Here is an 18,984-nt window from a genome sequence, read left to right on the forward strand (position 1 = left end):
GCGAGATCCCAGGCAAAAAGCAAGCCCTCAATAACCGGAAGCTGTTAGCATTTCAGCATCCTTTCTATGCTAAAGAAGAGAGAGGAGTAGCCAAATGTCAGAGGCCTCACATCTACCGAGTGGGAGGCTGGCTGCTTCCCTCTCCAGCCCTGGTCAGTTCAGGCTGAATAACTGGGTGCTGGGAAAGGAAGTGAGGACTTCCATTTTATGCCACGTTGCCCAGTGTCTAAGGGGCGAGGTAAAAGGCCGCAATGTTTGTGTTCTTAGAACTCACTGGCCTCTATTCCTACGTCCTTCATTGTGTGGCTAGGATCTCTTTGGGTTCCAGTATTCTCTTTGCGAAATGGGGATGATAACATCCAAAGTCCCGCCAGCCTCACTGAGAGCCTGGGAAGATCAAAACACACTGAATCACAGTCTACCCCGTTCAGGCTGGTAGTCAGCGCATGTTTGCGACGATCCGGCACCACGCTAAGCGGCTTACGTGCACTATCTCGTCTGACCATCATAAGGGCATTAGAGGTAAGTTTTATCTTATACCCACTTTGCAGTTAGAAAAGGAAGGCTTGATGAAGACTAGTGACTCTAAGTCTCACAGCTGGTAGAAGGTGGAGTGAGCAACCAAACTCAGGCCGGTAGGACTTCCAAGTATAAAGTCATATCCATGACAGTGTCTCATGTCACCACAGTCTGTCACTGACATCTCAGTCCTCTCCTCGGCCAAAAGGGCTAAATGACCTTTCTCTCTGAGTGTCTGAGTGTCCTATTTGGAGCCCAGTTTTTGACTCTGAGGCCCGAGTTTTACAACTATCCCCATGCTTTCCCCCAAACCAAACGTGGTAGATAGGGGAGAGCTGGCTACATCCGACTGCACTTTTAAGAATCAATTCATCATAAAAATCAAACTTGCTGAATTTAGCTCTGTACTTTCATTAAAAAATAAAACCACCCGGCTGTTTTGATTTGCTAGGGTGCTTTACCGTGGACGGGCCTCTATTTGGGAAAACTTGGCATCTAAAAGCCCATAGTGACAAAATCGATATATTAAGGGTGAATATTCACACGTTGTAAAAGGATTCGTTTCAATGTTCGTTTCAACTGCTCTTTCCTAAATTGGTTTCTTTTTCTCTTACTAAGTATTTGGCAGAGTGACTGGGGTGGGGAGAGGGAGGCAGAAAAAGTTCACATGGTACAGAAAGAGCAACCCGGAAAGTCTCTAAATGAGTCACTGGAAACACAGGATCACGTTTACCCAAAGAAATGATTATCTACAACTTGTCAGGAACGCGACAGTTGCACAAAGTACACGTGAAGCTTCTTGATGTTTAATCGAAGGTTACGACTAAGACTCAAAGGGCTGGATTTGTGCCTAGTAAGTGAAAAACGGCACGAGATGTGAGTCAGTCGACATCCCTCTCGTGCTGAATGCTACCTTCTGAGTCCCAGTCTGGCTCTCCTGGTCCAGAGATCTGTTTCACAGGAACCTGAAAACCTGCCAAATCCATCACCGGTGATGAGCAGGTGAGCTGAGGAGCCCCTGATTTATGTCAAAGCATCCTAGGGGCAGAGCTGCCTTGCAAAGGACTGTCAGAACTGATCAATGACTAAACGAAGTCACTGACCAGGGGGACAGCTCACTCTCTTCGTTTTTAGGGATTTTGTAATGAGAGAAATCACTCAGATTCATTTCAGGGCACGATGATATTAGCATACCCCCCCCCTCCCTTTTTTTTTAAATACTTTTCTTGGGGCTAGGGAGGAGAGAAAAGGGAAGGATGGAAGTCAAGGGATTTTTACCAAGGGAAAATCTATTCACCCAACTGGGGGGGGGGTGAGTTTGAGATGCTGCTCAGGGACTTTTTGAAGTTGTGAGGCCCTGATCTGCATGGGAAAAGACCAGACGTGTTGCACAGATACTCATGTGTCAACTTCCTCTGCGGCTGGGCTCAAAATGGCTGTGTAAATAACTCAGCCAGGGAGGATGGCAGAACAAAGCTCTGGCAGTTATTGCGCTACGAAATATGCACTAACTGCATTAAACATTCAGTCTGAAACTCAGCAGGGAGGCCCCTTTTGTCAGTTTTCATGGGGCACGGACAGAGACACCAGGATGCGCATGGCAATGGCCTTCTGTGTAGACCCCGATGCCGCAACAGCCCAAGCTTCTGCTCAGATGCTCCAGGAGAGGCGGGCGGCGCCCTGCTCGGCAGCACGGTGCACACGAGGCCAGGGTCACCCGCTCTCACTCCCCAGGAGCCCCCCACCTCTGCTCTGCTCCCCAGACGCCACCCGCCCCGTCTTGAATTCCAGCCAGTGAGTCATCTCCTACATGTCCGCCAGTGACAGAAGGGTTGGATGTGGAGGTGGAGGGCTCCGTGGCGTCTGTCCCCATGAGGGGTAAAGCGACTTCCCTCAAACAAGGGAAGGGAGCTCTCGTTTGCAGTTGATTACGACATTTGAAAATTCGAGGTGTGCTTTATCAGGGGGAGACATCATGTCAGGGCAAAAGAGCCGGAAGTGTAACAGATGCTTTTGAAGAGAGATATTGGAGAGAGAGAGAGAGAGAGAGAGAGAGAGAGATTTTTTTTTTTAATTTTTTTTTCAACGTTTTTTATTTATTTTTGGGACAGAGAGAGACAGAGCATGAACGGGGGAGGGGCAGAGAGAGAGGGAGACACAGAATCGGAAACAGGCTCCAGGCTCTGAGCCATCGGCCCAGAGCCTGACGCGGGGCTCGAACTCACAGAACGCGAGATCGTGACCTGGCTGAAGTCGGACGCTTAACCGACTGCGCCACCCAGGCGCCCCGAGAGAGAGAGATTTAATGTGTGCTAGAGGAGTCAAGCCTTAGGATGTAAAGTGCCTTTGGTCTTACCACTTGCACAAAATGAATCACAAGAATCTCACTGGGGCATTCAAGGCCCTCTTCAGTTAGGCCCAACGGAACCTCCCTGACCTTGCTGTCTACGGTTTCCCTACGCTGAAGCCACTCTCTAACCAAAGTGGATGACGCGTTTCTTAACTTGGCTTTTCTATCTTCCTGCCTTTGATTACACGATTCTGCCAAGCAACCAGTCAATCACGGTTTGCCGAGGACTGATAGGATTTTAACACCGAAAGGCCCAAGTCCCCGGAAACCCTTCAGTGCTAAGCACACCAGGTCAGTTGGTTCCCCCCTGCTGTTCCCTCTGCCTGGAATCAGTGGCCTTCCACTCTGCATTTTCGCTCAGATAAATCCTTCCAAGTCATGTCAAATACCATCTCCTCCATAACCCATTCCATACTTTTCCACATCGACTTCTCTCCCGCCACAGACCTCTAACAAACCTACCTCATTAACGTCTGTCACTCTGTCAGAGCGTTCAGTCCCCAACGTTTACAGAGAACCTCGTCCTCTTCTGCCTGGCCACTCGCCACGTCCTCTTCAGGCGCCTGCCCACAAGGAGCGCCCGGTCTGTGGAGGCCGCAGAGAGGTCAGCACTCGTAACACGGTGGAATAAACCTTTAACAAGTGGATGTGCAAATTCCATGGTCTAAGGATGAAAGAGTCGTCAAGACTGTCAAAGATCAGAGATTCAGGACTAGGGAAATTGCTAAAAGGAAATACAAAGTTCTGCAAATTCTGCAGACTCCCTTCCAGAACAGTTAATTCCTGGGAGGTCTAAGGTCTTTGTTAATTTTTTCCCTTCACCAGAATTCTTGGTGCAGTGAGTGGGGATTCTTTTGCATTTATACATCTAATCTTTATGGGGGGGGGGATAGAATCTCCTAATTCTATGTTTAAAGAAAAAATAACATGTTTTTAAAAAAAGTTTTTTAAGTGTTTATTTTTGAGAGAGAGAGAGACAGAGACACAGAGAGCAAGGAGGGTAGGGGCAGAGAAAGAGGGAGACACAGAATCCAAAGCAGGTTCCAGGCCCTGTGCACAGAGCCTGACATGGGGCTGGAACTCATGAATGGTGTAATCATGAGCCGAAGTCAGACGCTTAACCAACTGAGCCACCCGGGAACTCAACATATTTTTTTTAAGTGCAATAAAATCAATGGTCATTTTGTTATACACACACACACACACACACACACACACACACACATTGTGTGTGTGTGTGTGTGTGTGTGTGTGTATTTGTGTTTATCCTATGTCATCATCCAAGGATAACCACCATTCACGTTTTGACGTATAATCTTCTAGACTTTGTACAGAAGTGAAGATAGAGATTTTAAAGCAGAATGAGATTTTACTACACATACTGTTTTCCACCCCAGTTTTTTTTTTTGTTTTTTTGTTTTTTTTAATTTATTTTTGGGACAGAGAGAGACAGAGCATGAACGGGGGAGGGGCAGAGAGAGAGGGAGACACAGAATCGGAAACAGGCTCCAGGCTCCGAGCCATCAGCCCAGAGCCTGACGCGGGGCTCGAACTCACGGACCGCGAGATCGTGACCTGGCTGAAGTCGGACGCTTAACCGACTGCGCCACCCAGGCGCCCCTCCACCCCAGTTTTAACAACAAAATACCTCTCCACATATTTGTGCATGTGCATGTGTGTGAATGTATACACACATCTGCCACATCATTGCTAATAGTCGTATATATTGTATTGGGTAGATGTGCCTTCATTTATTTAAACAATCCTGTAATAGGATCTAGTAAGATCATTTTTTATTTTTACCATTATAAATAATACTGTAATAAACCTCCTTAAAAATGCACATTTTCATAATTATCCAATATGATCAGACAGATAAAACCCTCCCAGTGGAATTACTGGGACAAAGGATGGGCATAATTTAAGGCATTTGACGCATATTGCCGTTTACCCATCTAACTTACATTTCGTAAAAATCTGTTTTTCTGTACATTTTTTGCCAGCCAACATATATTTTGTCCAGCTACAATAGCTAGAGATCCCAAAGAGCATTTTTTCTCAGCGAATGCCAACTTCCGTGATCGCCACCACACAAAGTAAAGGAGAAATCAATCCAGGGGTGGCGTAAGTGAAGGAAAACCCCAAACAAGCCTACTCGCAAGGCAAAGTAGTTAAGCTGTCTTCTTAAGCTCACTCCATCAGAGTTATTGCCACTTATTCATAAGGGCATCCAGCAACAGCTGTTCACCTGGCCAAGCAACCTCTCCAAAGAAAGATCCCCATATGTTGCAGGGAGATGCACGTGAGCTGGTTCTTAGAGAGAAAATGACCTTGTTTCCTGGTTCTGTGTGATGATGCTTCAATCAGAGAAGGGGGCGGCGGGGGGGGGGGGGGTGGGGGGGGGAAGAGCCCAAATTCAAGGCTTGTGGAGGAGAAACTTGTCATCTTCATTATTTTATTGGGTTCAAAGGGCTCACCCATGCTTTGTTTCATCTGGAGGTGGACAAACAAAGCAGGTCTGTTAGTGACACTTTTATCACTGGGCTTGCCCAGAGCCCACAGGCAGCAAGTGGCAGAACCAGGCCTGGAACCCAGGGTTTCTAGAACAATCTTGTCATTGTAAATCTCAAAAAAAAAAAAAAAAAAAAAAAGTTCCGTGAAGTTACAACAGAGAGAAAACAGGAGTAGAATTCTAACATTTTTGCAAATATTTATATACGTAATCACAATATGTTTGTGCTACTTTTAATTTCTTTTTTAAATGTCAAAGGAGGTGCGGGACCTCTGCTGCAAGGGACAGGTGGGTATGGAAGTTGTACAGTTGTGGTTGTCTAAGGGCTATGGGGAAATGATTGGCCATGTACTTAGCCCCACCTTGTGTTGCTAGAAAAGTCTCAGTTTGGTCATCTGAAAAATGGGGATCTACCTCCCAGGGTTTCTGTGAACATGAAAATGCCTCAGAGCCAGTAAGTACCCAATGACACTCTATCCTGTGCTTTTTATTCTTTGAAGCAATTTCATCCCCTCTCCTGGACTCTAAGCTCTTTAAGAGCAGGAATAACATCTTGTGGCTCCACTGCTGAGACCAGGGTCCTGGATGACATTCCTCCTACACACCCACAAGCGTATGCAGACTACATGCTATCTTCTGAAATTGTACTGGAACATTATTTTATGTTATACACAATGTTTAATGGACATTAAGTAACATTTCATAGTAATATATAGAAGTTTTTAAATACATGAGTTCATAATATGGATATTTTTTCTTTAACTTTTTTTTCCCATTTAACACTACAATTTGGACATCTTTTTATGTAGGTGCATGTAAATCTTCCTTATTCTTTGTATTGGCTACATAATATTTCATCGAAATATTGGACTAAAATATCCAATGGACTAAAATATCATAAGTTTATTTTAACTTTTTTTTGGTAGATTGTTGGATACTTCAAATTTGTCACTTTCACAAATATTGTCATGAAACATTCCATATATATGCCATTGTCTACATATGTAAGTGCTTCTTGGAGTCAAACCTGGAAGTCAAAATTTAGGGTCAGAATTCTTGTATCTTTCACATTTTCATCAATATTGTCAAACTGACCTTCACAAGGCTGCTCTGAAATATTCTCCTATGCATCTGAATATTCCTGTTTCCCTGGGTTTATAGACCAGCCCTGGGTTTTATAATCTTGGACAATTGGGAGAAAAATTCTATCTGTTGTCATTTTAATTTCTTTTTTAAATAGTGAAGCTGAACATTATACTGGCAATTTGTACACTCTTTTGTTTAATTGTCTGCTCCTGCTTGTCAATTTTTCTATTGATTTTTTTCCTTATTGATTTATTTGAATGCTTTGTGTACTAAGGATATTAACTCTTTTATCTGCAAGTTTTAGGTACTTTTGTTATATTTTTAAGTTATTTTTAATTTTGACATAGGGATTGTCTCTTTACTCTCTCTGGCTTGGTATTATGCTATAATTGTCTTATTTCGTCCTGACCTAATTAATGCATTCTCCATTCGTAAAATGATAGGACTTGAGCAAGGTAATTTCTAAAGATGTTCTATAGAGTCAGGATTTTACATGATCTAGAACTGCATTGATTCAGACAAATATATGGCAGCCAGTGTAACTTTCAGAAAACACTGTATTGAAAAGATATATCTTAATAAAACATTTAGTCCTTCCATATGTTAAAATGTAACCATAATGTTGGCCAGAAAATATTGCACACGAGGGGCCTTCAATGGATATTTTTAATTTAAAAAATAAAATTAATTCATTCAAAATTCAACATATTTGATGAACTCCAAACTAACGATTTAATCATGACTTGCTTTCGCAGTTCCACGAGGGGGCATCCCAGGAGTCCACGTTTTATGCTGAGCGGCTGTGTCTTCTAAAGCTACAAATGATTGGACCCGAATGGACACCTGACCCAGAAGCAGCCAATCCATTGGCTGGACAGCAACGAACGACCTATGTGACTTACTTATTTATTTTTAATTTATTTTTGAGAGAGAGACACCCCCTCCCCCGCCACAAGTGGGGGAGGAGCGGGGGGGGGGGGGGGGGTACAGAGGATCTGAAACAGGTTCTGTGGGACAGCCCCAGAGCCCGATGTGGGGCTTGAACTCACTAACCCACTAGCTATGAGACAATGACCTCAGCCAAAGGCAGACACTTAACCAACTGAGCCACCCAGGTGTTCTCATGTGATTTATTTTTTAAAAAAAGAATAAAGAAAAACAGTGGGGCCAGTCAGATTTCTATTTCGGCAAATTAATTTTGGGAAACTGAAAGAATAAACCAGCTTGCAGTAGAAGGTGCAACCCCAAGAGTCGTCAGATAGAACTAGGCTCTTCCGTATGTATGTTGACCCCTTTAAACTCCGAAAAGGGCCAGCTTCGTGGAGAGGCAGCCAGTGGTCAAACAGGGCCCCATGCTTGGATTTAGTGCTGAATTTTATTTTTTTTGAGTTCGGGTTTTGTTGGTGAAGTGGATGGGACAATGGAACATGGACCAGGCGCTCGGCTTCCCGAGGCTGCGTCCCAGCCCTGAGTTCTCAGACCTGCTCCCCCTCGTCCGTCCCACCTTCTCCTTCCTTCCTCCTCCCCACACTGCCCAGCAGGGAGCCGAGTCTGGGCTGGGGAGTGCTGGACCCCTGTGCCCTGTGGCATCTGGAAATGGGGTGCGGTGACAGCTGTCCTTGCCCCAGGCTGGCACACCATGGTTCATTTGGCAGGTGATTCAGTGGAGCAATCTCTCAGCCTCCCCCAACCCAGGTACTTAGTGCATCATCACCCGCAGAGATTGGGCGTTGGGGATGGCCGTCTGCCTTGGGTTGGGGCAGTGGACTTGTGGGAAGGGATGATGCCTGGCTCAACTCCTCCACTCCTCCCTTAGGCATGGTGCTCACCTGGTGGACGGCAGGGAAGGGGAACCCAGCCGTGGGTGCCAAGTTTCAGGCTTGGGCCCCTAGGCACCAGGAGAGTCTGCACTGCCCTGCCAGTGTCTCCGTGCCTGGGGAAGGTGGTGTTAAATAGCAAATATAAAACACCAAGGAGGTGGAGACAGAAAGAGACAGAGAAGAGAGACAAAGGGCCGCTGAAGAAAGAAGTGTTACGTTTTAGTTTGCATTTTTTCCCTCCGTTTTAAACAAGGGACCCTTCATTTATTTTGCAACGGACCTACCAAATTATGAATAGGTCCTGACTCTAAGTCAGCTGCAGAAGCCATTAGTGAGGAAGAGAGAACAAAATGGATGTAGAGAGAGGAGCTGACACATAGAGAACAAGAGCTACCTCTGGAATGTGATGAGGCTTCACTTCCAGTCTAGACACTTATAATCAACCCTCTTCTCCTGAGGTAACAGAGAAGAGCTCTGTGTCTTGCAAGTAAATAAAACTGATTAAAAGATGAAGGCAAAGACCCCCTGCAAGGTTCTAGAGAGTCCCAGCCCTTGTCTCAAGGAGAACGAAATGAGATATAATAACACAATAAATAATAATAGTAAGGACAATAACATATCACATTTAATCCCCACAACAACCCGACTACCCCATGAGGGAGGAACTATACGTTCACAGATGGGGGAACAGAGATGTAGACAGTCCAGAAGGCAGAGCCGGGACCTGACTTGCTGCCTAGGAGAAATTTTTCTCAGAGTGGTAGAAAACACCAAAATATCAGTGAGAGGGGAGCAGACTGCTTCCAGCTGGGGAAATCAGGGGGTGCTTTTTTCAGAAGCTGTGCCCAACATTTAGCATGTACTTGGTAAAGGTTTGCTAAAAGAACCGAATGAATGAATGAATGAATTTGTATTGGATTTAAAAGGAAAGCTTTGGGGATGGGGGAGAAATGAATGAATGAATGAATGAATGAACTTGGATTGGATTTAAGAGGAAAGCTTTGGGGATGGGGGACAAAAACAGGTGGGCAGATCATTAGCAAAGGTCTAGAACAGAAAATGGCAAAGTGAGCTTGCACATGGGCAAGCAGGCCAGCTTGGCCGGAGTTTAGGGCACTTAAAGGGAGCAAGAAGGATGTTTGGACCAGTAGAGTCTCCAGGCCGAGAAGTGTGTGCTGTATTTGGTAGGTAATCTTGAACCACTGAACATTTATAAGCAGAAGAGATATGATCAAAGTCATGCCGTAGGAAAGTTAATTAGTTGATAGTGAGTAGAATGAATCAGAGGAAACAGAAACAGAGAGCAAGGAGATATCAATAATGTGTGAGAATAGACCAGGCAGGAGGTAAGGAAGGCTCCAAGAAGATGGAGGGAAAGGATCTGATAAGATACTCGTCCCAGGAACAGACAGGAGTTGTCATGTAGTTGTCATGTAGGTGTGTGAGCAGGGGTGATCAAAAAAGGTGGTTCTCGGGGTGCCTGAGTGGCTCAGTCGGTTAGGCGTCTGACTTCAGCTCAGGTCATGATCTCACAGTCTGTGAGTTCGAGCCCCGTGTCGGGCTCTGTGACGATAGGTCAGAGCCCGGAGCCTGCTTCAGATTCTGTGTCTTTCTCTGTCTCTGCCCCTCCCCTGCTCATGTTCTGTCTCTCTCTGTCTCGAAAATAAATAAAAACATTAAAAAAAATTTTTTTTAAAAAAAGGTGGTTCTTGGGTGTGTAGCCTGTGTGCCTGGGAAAAAGGAAGCCAAACCAGTAATCCCAAAGTCAGACGGTGGATCTTTTTCTTATGTTGACAAGGAGGGAAGGGAAGGAAAGGCCCTGAAAACACCGGGTTCTTCCTGCGTTTAACTTCACCCTGGGGATGGATATGGTAAGCGCTTTCTTCAAAATTTCAGTCCAGTTCCAATCACATGAACATGAATTCGGTCGGATCTATATTTCAGGGTTTTATGAATATAGATAGTTAGAATCTTAACATGAAAACAGAGGTATCGCACTAATTCCAGCTCCACGAATTTGCAATTTGTGACTCTTCTAACTGGCTAGGCAAAACTTTACCTTCATTTAAGCCAATTCATGCTTCATAAACCAGGACACGTGGCACGTTTAAATATTTCAGGGGGGCATCTACCACATTTGAGAGAGTCAAACGTTTTCACGTTTTTCTCCCACATCCTGACAAGCATCGTTCACGTAAAATGGCGGAGGCGATGTTCTTTATAAATCCCTCTTGTCGTTTCATTAAAGAGGATCCTTTGGCTCCTCAACAAGACCCGATCCAGGTGCTTGAGCTATCATCTGCCCTCATAAGAAGTAAAAGTGCATTTCTTAAACTCCTCCTCCATTTCAGGCTCCTTCCTGATTCAGGCTGACCTTTACCATACATCACTGCAAAGAAATCCCTGCGGGGTTGGTTATCACGGTGAGCTGCTAGTCATCTGAAAGGCGAGGTCACTGCCTCTTTGTAAGGTCTGCTCACACTGTGAAAAGGGCCATTGGAGGCATGACAAGGAGGCTCGCCCAGGCCGTTCCACTCCGCCGACTTCCAGATCTGGGCCGAGTCGATTGCTTTTCATTTCCCAGTACCTGAGATCCTGCCATCACATCGGCCTCCTTGACACTGGCCCCGGGTTTCCAGACTAGGACATGGCTCCAGCTCACCCAGTTCACGCGCCAGTAATTGGGTCAGTCCTGTAGTTATCGACTTATTTGTAATTTCAAAAAGGCTGCATGTCGGGGAAGGGAGTTCCCATTTGCCAGGGTAAAGAGAGGGGGGTGGCCTCAGCTCTGGGATCTGGAAGCGGGGACAAGATTAACCAGTCGTCGGAGCGACTTCAGCCATACCTTAAAGCATTTCCCTTCAGATGAAAATGTTCCAGACTAGAAGAGGCTCCCAGGGAAGGCTGGGAAAACAGCCCTCAAGGTTCAAACTGACAGAATGGAGCCTCGCTGCTCAGAGTTGGTTTCTAAAGGCAGAATGACCTCTGAAATCTTGCCGCAGGACTTACAGGCTGCTAATTGGCACAATGGGTAAATATGCCGCATGACCGTAATCGATGAGAACGATTTCTCCAGACCCTGGATGAAGCCGGTGGTGTTAGCGCAGCGCCCTACTGTGCACGCTGTCGGGGAGGGGGAGGCCGGCCTGCACGGTTACCCCCTGATTTCTCCGGGCCACAGAAGGCAGTGTGAACAAAGGGATGCATAAACCACAATCAGAGGACATGATTCTTCATTCCTTCTCTTTTACTAAAGTCACGATGCCAGCCTTCTAAGCGTTTGTGTTATTTGTATAGGCAACAGGCTTCCTAAGCGGCTTAAAATGAACCGCTGAGGGTCACCTAGGTGGCTCAGTCGGTTAAGCTACCGACTTGATTTTGGCTCAGGTCTGATCTCCCGGTTGATGGGATCCAGCCTCCGGTCTGGCTTCCTGCTGACAGCAGGGGTCTGCTTGGGATTCTTTTTCTTTCTCTCTCTGCCCCTCCCCCATGCGTGCTCTGTCTCTCTCAAAATAAATAAATAAATACACATCTAAAAAGAAATGAGCCACTTACAATCTTCTTTGCGGGTTGGCTTTGCCCACAGTAGGTACTCAATAAATGTGTGATTAATTAAATTGAGTCAGTGAGCAATGACTGCTTTTGTTTTGTTTTGTTTTGTTTCCAAATGGGTCTCCTTTTTCTAAATGGAAATCCTGGGGCTGCCCTCGTAGGTGAAGATCACTTTCTTCCCTTCCGCATTCCAGACATGTGCCCAGAGGCCTTGGGCGGGTGACGGAGAGGAGGGTCCAAAATGAGCTCGCTGACATCAAAATCCCCTAAGGCTTCAGAACCCGGCACTTGACATTTTTCACATTCTCTAGAGATACTGGCTTACGTTTAAACTTCATTCCCTTTCCCGTTTCTTCTCCCTGTCCCCCCCCCAACGAAATGAATTATCTTTGCCTGTCCCTTATACAGTCAACCATTTCAAAACAAACTCGCCTCCTGGACAGAGGGTAGCTTTAGGGACCCTTGTAACCAGGCTGAGGCACCCGGAGCTAATATTAAACCAGTGACCTCGGATCTCCCCGAGAGCACATGGGGGCCACCACACCTGAGAAGCTTGTTCTTTGACCCAAGACACACACCTGCTGTAGGAATAAAGTGGATTTCCCATGTGAAATTGTCCCTGACGCCCCAACTTGAATTGACCCCTTTGCAACCTGACCTTAAAGAAATCAGTTAAATGCTTAATTGGTGGACATATCAGGTGTAAACAAGGGATGGGGGAGATAGTTTCCCTGAAGTCAGATAAACTATTTCCTCTTTCCCTATCGTTTTCTTTTTTAAAACTTGATAGACTCCAAGGTATCCGAAGGTATTTATTTCTGAGAGGTGTTGTGGACGATACGCCTTTACAGGCATTTATGTGCCTCTGGCATGGTCACAGGTAATAACCGTCTCGAGAATAAATGTTGAGAAAGCTTCATTGTAACAGACAGAAACTTGAACGTTTGTGTCAGTGAGAAGTTAACCCCCCACCCCCCAAAGGAAGCAAGATTCTTAAATCAGTAACGTGATCTGTTTCTGTTTGAATTTAAAGATTGTAGCAACTTTCCTTCCGACCACTAGTAATATAATAATTGTACCCGATTATAACTCATTTCTTTCTGAGAGAATATTCTTTGGTACCTTGTAGTCATAGAAGACAGTCTGAGAAGCAGAAATGACTAATTGGTTTTTTGAATCTGTATTTTGTGTTGTTGGAATGGGGTCTAAAGGAAGGATTCTCAGACAGCATAGGGCACCTCACCCCTAGCAAAGCTTGGAGGAGGACGAAAATGTTATGTTTCCCCACATCCCACTCCCACCCAGTCCTACTTGTCTATAAGACTATCATCTGGATGAACGACTGTTACTAATGCAACTTTGTTCTCGCTGCGTAGGGCCAGCAACAACATACAGAACCAAAGTCAAGGTGAAATGTGAACACAAGCAACGAGAAGAGCTGGGTGGAAAGAGACAGGGAATAGAGACATCCTAGCAGGTATCTCCCCCAGTTTCCTTGGTCAAACACCACCATTACCTTTTATCGCTGAGTTAATCGCCTTTGACTTCTTCACAGTCCCTCCATTTATGCAATCCAGAATAACGTTTGATTTCTTTTATTGCTCCAGATCCTGGTGCCAAAGGCATTAGAATTTTATCTTCCTCTGCCCTCGGATTCCTCCTCTCAAGTCTACTGCCTGTGGCCGTGGAGGGTCTGTTTGACCTCTGAATTTCTTGTCCCTAGTCTCTTTGCCTTCTTTGTCACTACACTGAATTGGATAATCAAATTACCCATCTCTCCTGGTGGACCGCTTAGAGTTTTATTGTCCTTCCTGACCGCCTTTGTTCCTGCCTCAGGCACTTCCGTGCTCTTCAGCTCTCGCCGGGGCTTCCCTCACTCTGTGTGGGGGACTGGGGGTCCCCTAGACGAGTATGCCCAGCTCAGCCCCTATATCTTTTCCCTGTGGGTCGAACACTCACCCCTGCTCTAGTCCCCAGGTTCAGCGACACAGTCATCACTCACCAGCCTCATCCAGGAATGGATTCCCCAAGCTTTTGCAGAAATTACCGCATATAATGTGATGGAAGGAACTCCTCGAATATCTACCCCCAGATAACCCTTACCGCCAGCACCTGACTTCATGCGAAACCTTTCAACTCTATACAAAACTAAACAAAACCCAACACTCTGGGGCCATTATTCTTTACTGTGATTCTAAGAAGTCTTAATGTGATTCATTTCCTCCTTCAGGTGGAATTTGATGGCCTCAATCCAAAATGACCACCCAGCTCTCTTTTCCTACCCAAAATGACCACCCATAGTTCCGTGGCTTCTGGCTACATCCTACAGCTGCACACTGAGCATGTGCACTCCGCTGAAATGTACACTCCCTGAGGCAGGGACCACAGACATCTTATTTGTCTACGCACCTCCCCAAATAGAAAGCATAATGCCGAGCATGTAGCAAATCTTCAATATATATGAAAGTTATATATATTCCAATATATATGGAATTCCAATATATATATTCCATATATATTCCAATATATATGGAAGGAACATAGGTAAGGAGAAGAGAGAGGACTCAAATATGAGGTGGGTCTAATGATGTAAGACGGCTAGGAGCCATCACTGACCATTTGCTGATGGGATTCCCCCCTCCCCCACCAAAAAAAAAAAAAAACAACCTTTTGCTTTTCAAACTCTCCCTTCTTAAGTTCCTGTTATTTATTATTCAGGTGTGATAGTGTATGTTCTTCCTTGGACTGAAGTCTCTAAAGGTTCTTTCCATTTTCCGTGCTTCATTTCTGACTCTGTCAAAGTGACATTTCCTCGCTAGTCTTCGATCTTTCTTTGGTTTCCCCTAGAAAATGTATGTCAGTTTCCAACGTTTGTTCCCCATCTTCCTGAAAGTTCCAGGGCAAAAAATTTATTTAAACCTTTTTAGTCACCTCTACCGCTTTTTTTTTCCTTTCAATAAATTACCCTTCCCGTGTCTTCGCCACCCAGCTGTCTAGCTCAATGACCCCTGTGTTCCTTACGCACTAGGGAAATTTTCCCATGATTTCTCTTAACCTTCAGTGCAATCTTTTTCATTCGCTACCTTTGCCTTTCTTATCTTTTTTTTACACTCTCTGGACTTTGTTCGGTAATCCTCCCCGGCCGCCTCTGTACCTGATGCTTAATGCCTCACATACGCCTCTTTCTTACCTTTGATTACTTTTTTTTAACTTGTTCATCCACATTGTGGATTCTCTTATTGCCAGGACTGCATGCAAGATGACCCCTGGGTTTATATTAATTTATATTTGAATACTTTTCATTTCCAACCGTGTTCTCCATTTCTTCCCTCACCTCAGCCCCTGTGCTTTTACCCGGCCCCTCCGATGCTCCTCAGAAATGCAGGGGCGTCTGGGGCGCCTGGGTGGCGCAGTCGGTTAAGCGTCCGACTTCAGCCAGGTCACGATCTCGCGGTCCGTGAGTTCGAGCCCCGCGTCGGGCTCTGGGCTGACGGCTCGGAGCCTGGAGCCTGTTTCCGATTCTGTGTCTCCCTCTCTCTCTGCCCCTCCCCCGTTCATGCTCTGTCTCTCTCTGTCCCAAAATAAATAAAAAATGTTGAAAAAATTAAAAAAAAAAAAAAAAAAAAAAAAAAAGAAATGCAGGGGCGTCTTCATGAAACGGTATAGTGACAATGAACTCTGCTTCTAGTCTCAGCTACATCACCCGCTCCCGAAAAGTAACGCGAGGGAGAGAAGAGGGTGCTCCCAGGAAATGTGTCCGTAAGGAAACAATCCTTGTAGACGTAGGACAAAAATTCTCCTCCATGAGTCATTGTCTACCCAGATGCCACCCGGGGAGCAAACATTTCATGAGAAGAACCACAGACAGAAGAAGGCTTCTTTGCACTGAGCTTCCTCCCGCTCCCTCAGTGATTTGGAGCCCACAAGGAGCCCACAAGGTTACTTTCAGAGGAGAGGGCCCCGGATCTAGAATCAGGGCAATGGCGCCCCAGTCCTGGTTTTGCCACTAACCGGCTGTGAAGTCTCAGTACCTTCTTTTCCCTTGTCCTAAGTCTGTTCTCCCAGCCTCAGTTTTCCTTGGCTGTAAAATGAGGGATTGAACTCCACAATTAAGGGTCCTGCCTGCAGTTGCAAGGGCATCCACTGTGACCATTTTCTTTCAGCTGCTGCCATAATGAAGACATAAGCAGACTTTGTCCTCATTATTCACACCCTCCCTTTTGTTCTTTTTGCTCTCTTTTAGGCTTCCCTTCCTCCCCAGTGTACTTGGTGCACCTGTTTCCCCCCAGTGCTACCCTGTTCTGTAAGATGTAACTCCATTCATCCTCCCGGCCTTTCCCTAAGGAGGAAGCCTCCTGAAGCATGCAGACCAAGGGGCCAACGAGGCGGCATGGTGCAGAAAGAAAGCCAGGAGTCAGACTTCTTGATTTCATACATGACCCTGTGGCTTCTGACGTCCTCATCTGCAAAATGGGGACAACATTCGCACTTAAGTCAGAAGGTTCCTGAGAGGATTCAGTAAATTACTCCTCATAAAGCCTTAGAAGAGTACCTAGCAGGAAGTAAGCACCATATGAATGTTAGCGAAAGGGAAAAGAAGTATTTGTGTTACAGAAGTCTCCAAATCTTAAAACAAGAGACTGAATTCTAATGCACCAAGTTTCAAGAAACAGTAAACTAAATGAAAGGTTTGGAAGCTAGAGAGGACTATTGTGTTTCCCTAAAATCACAACACACAGGTTGGCATCCCCAACACACACACACACACACACACATACACACATACACACACACACGGCAGTATTCCAGGGACTGATTTTGGAGCTCAGATTTCGGATTTTAACCTAGCTGTATTACTTTATATCAAAACTTCAGTTTCCACAGAGATATTCAGTATATATTTTTTTATTTTGAATGTAACAAACCAATTAAAGAATGTTTCACAGTAGGCCCCTTTTGGGCTCCCAACCAAAGACCGCGTATGATCTCCGAGACCTTTTAGTTTCTGTTATAGATACAACTTGTAACCATGAGGTGACCTAATTTTAAATTTCTCTCTGCCACCAGAACCTGAAATGTATCTTCTCCAGCAGGTAAACTCAGTCAACTCATACAATCTAACACGTTTTAGAATATCCTTCTCTACGGGTAAGAGGATAATGGGTGAGGGAGATGCCTTCAAATAATAAAAAGCTCACGACTCCCAGCCACTTTATTGTCAGATGTCTGGACACAGGACGGATACAACAACTGTTGGGGTCTCTGGTGCCGTGATTCTAGATTTCAGGGACACTTGGGAAACATATCATCGTCCTCAAAGGCAAGTCACGCTATACTGCAAGACGGCAAGACTCAGGCAGTTTATTGGAGATTTAGCCCCATGAAAAGTGATTTTTTTGTAGGACTTGGCTCTAACGTACCCAGTGGGTGAAAACTGTCTCTTGAAATGAAGTTGATGTAAATGCCAAAGTCATAGTGGAGGCACCTCAATGACCTTGTTCTTCTAATATCTAAATACTAATGTGTGGAAAACTACAGACTGATAATTTGGAAGGAGAGAGCTCTTACTTGAGGAAATAATAATGAGAAAGATGAGAGAGGCAGCAAAGATTGAGGACACATTTTAAGGCTCACTGTTATTAGAAATATGACTTTTCTCAAATATTAAAAATAAACCTTTAATTCCCCTCATGCCATCCAGAGTCTTTTCTACAAACATCTGGATAAAGGAATCACATCAAATCCATGGCGTTTTGAGACATTCCTGGAGCATAGATGTTCTTGAGATTATGTTTTTGGATTACTTGACTAGAAATAATAAATACTTTCAGTACTTAAAGCTGTAATGCTTTGGGTTGGATTTGGATTTTTGTTTCATTTTAGTAAAAGGTGGAGATTCAAAGTCAGCTCCTTAACCAGAATGATATATTGGATGTGAATATAGTTTATTGCTTTCTGACCTACATTTCCCCCTTTTTTCATCATTTGAAAAGTTACTTGACAAGTTGAACGCCTGCAGCTCAGCATTTCCAAACATCTGCCTTGAAGGAAGCACTTTGCTTCAGATTTTCACATGATGATCAAAAGTGGGTTTAACTTTCTCAGGTTAAATGGGAACAAGGGGGATGGTCTGACGAGGATAGAAATATATTTGAGAGCAACATGAAAGAGAAAAAAAAAAACACTTGGAGCTGGCAGAAGCTTAACCCTAGAGCCAGCTTGGACTCATGAAGACAGATTTCAGCTGAGAGATGAGTCATCTGTGGTCCGGCACTGGCTCTGGCCCAGTTTGCCCATCTGTACGATGGGGACTTCAGAGTCTACCCTTTGGAAGAATGTAAAGTCAGTGGATGACGACCATGTGACCTAATGTCCCGACTCTGCTGTAAACCAGCTGTGTGACCACGGGACATCCTGCTATCCTTTGAATGTCCTTTTCCTATTAAAAAAAGGCCCCCTGCCCCCGCTAGCATTCTGTAATTGAGAATTTGAAAAGGAAAGCTCAAACATGTAGATGAGGGCTTAATACCAGCCTAAGGAAACCAGAAGTTAAGATAAATTAAAATTCACATTTTTAATTCAGGCCATGGAATAGTACGTACTGGACTCCTGATATGAGCCAGAACAAGGGCTACAACCATGAGCAAAACGAGACGGGGTCCCTGACCTGTCTGAGTTCATAGGAAGACCCACATCAATCAAATAATCATACAAACAACTGTAAAATGTCAAGGTATGGGTTGGAGAGCCTTAAAAAAGAAGAGAACACAAAGGATAAAAAGTTAAAATGTTGGGGCGCCTGGGTGGGTCAGTCGGTTAAGTGTCTGAGTTTGGCTCAGGTCACGATCTCACAGCTTGTGGGTTCCAGCCCCATGTAGGGCTGTATGCTGACAGCTCAGAGCCTGGAGCCTGCTTCGGATCCTATGTCTCCATTCCTCTCTGCTCCTTCCCTGCTCAAGCGCGCGCTCTCTCTCTCTCTCTCTCAAAAATAAATAAAAACATTAAAAAAAATTTTTTTAAATGTTAAAATGTCAACAAGTGACTTTATAACCTATTCTCAAACTGGGTCAATAAGGACTTGAAAACAAGTACAGAAAATTAAGAGTGCCAGTGTTTTGAAATTATCATCTGTTCTGGTATTCCAC

At 44.9% G+C, this 18,984-nt stretch overlaps 1 long non-coding RNA gene across 1 annotated transcript; it reads left to right on the forward strand.

The window, feature by feature from the left end:
• Nucleotides 1–318: 318 nt before the first annotated feature.
• LOC131495829 (uncharacterized) lies at nt 319–17,530 on the forward strand. Its single transcript, XR_009254141.1, has 9 exons — nt 319–522; nt 971–1,050; nt 3,069–3,160; nt 5,640–5,669; nt 7,223–7,360; nt 9,990–10,158; nt 10,639–10,972; nt 13,216–13,316; nt 16,083–17,530. It is a non-coding gene; the product is annotated as an uncharacterized LOC131495829 (long non-coding RNA).
• The last annotated feature ends 1,454 nt before the right edge of the window (nt 17,531–18,984 follow it).

The sequence above is a fragment of the Neofelis nebulosa genome, chromosome 15, assembly GCF_028018385.1.
Source record: "Neofelis nebulosa isolate mNeoNeb1 chromosome 15, mNeoNeb1.pri, whole genome shotgun sequence".
Taxonomy (NCBI): Eukaryota; Metazoa; Chordata; class Mammalia; order Carnivora; family Felidae; genus Neofelis; species Neofelis nebulosa.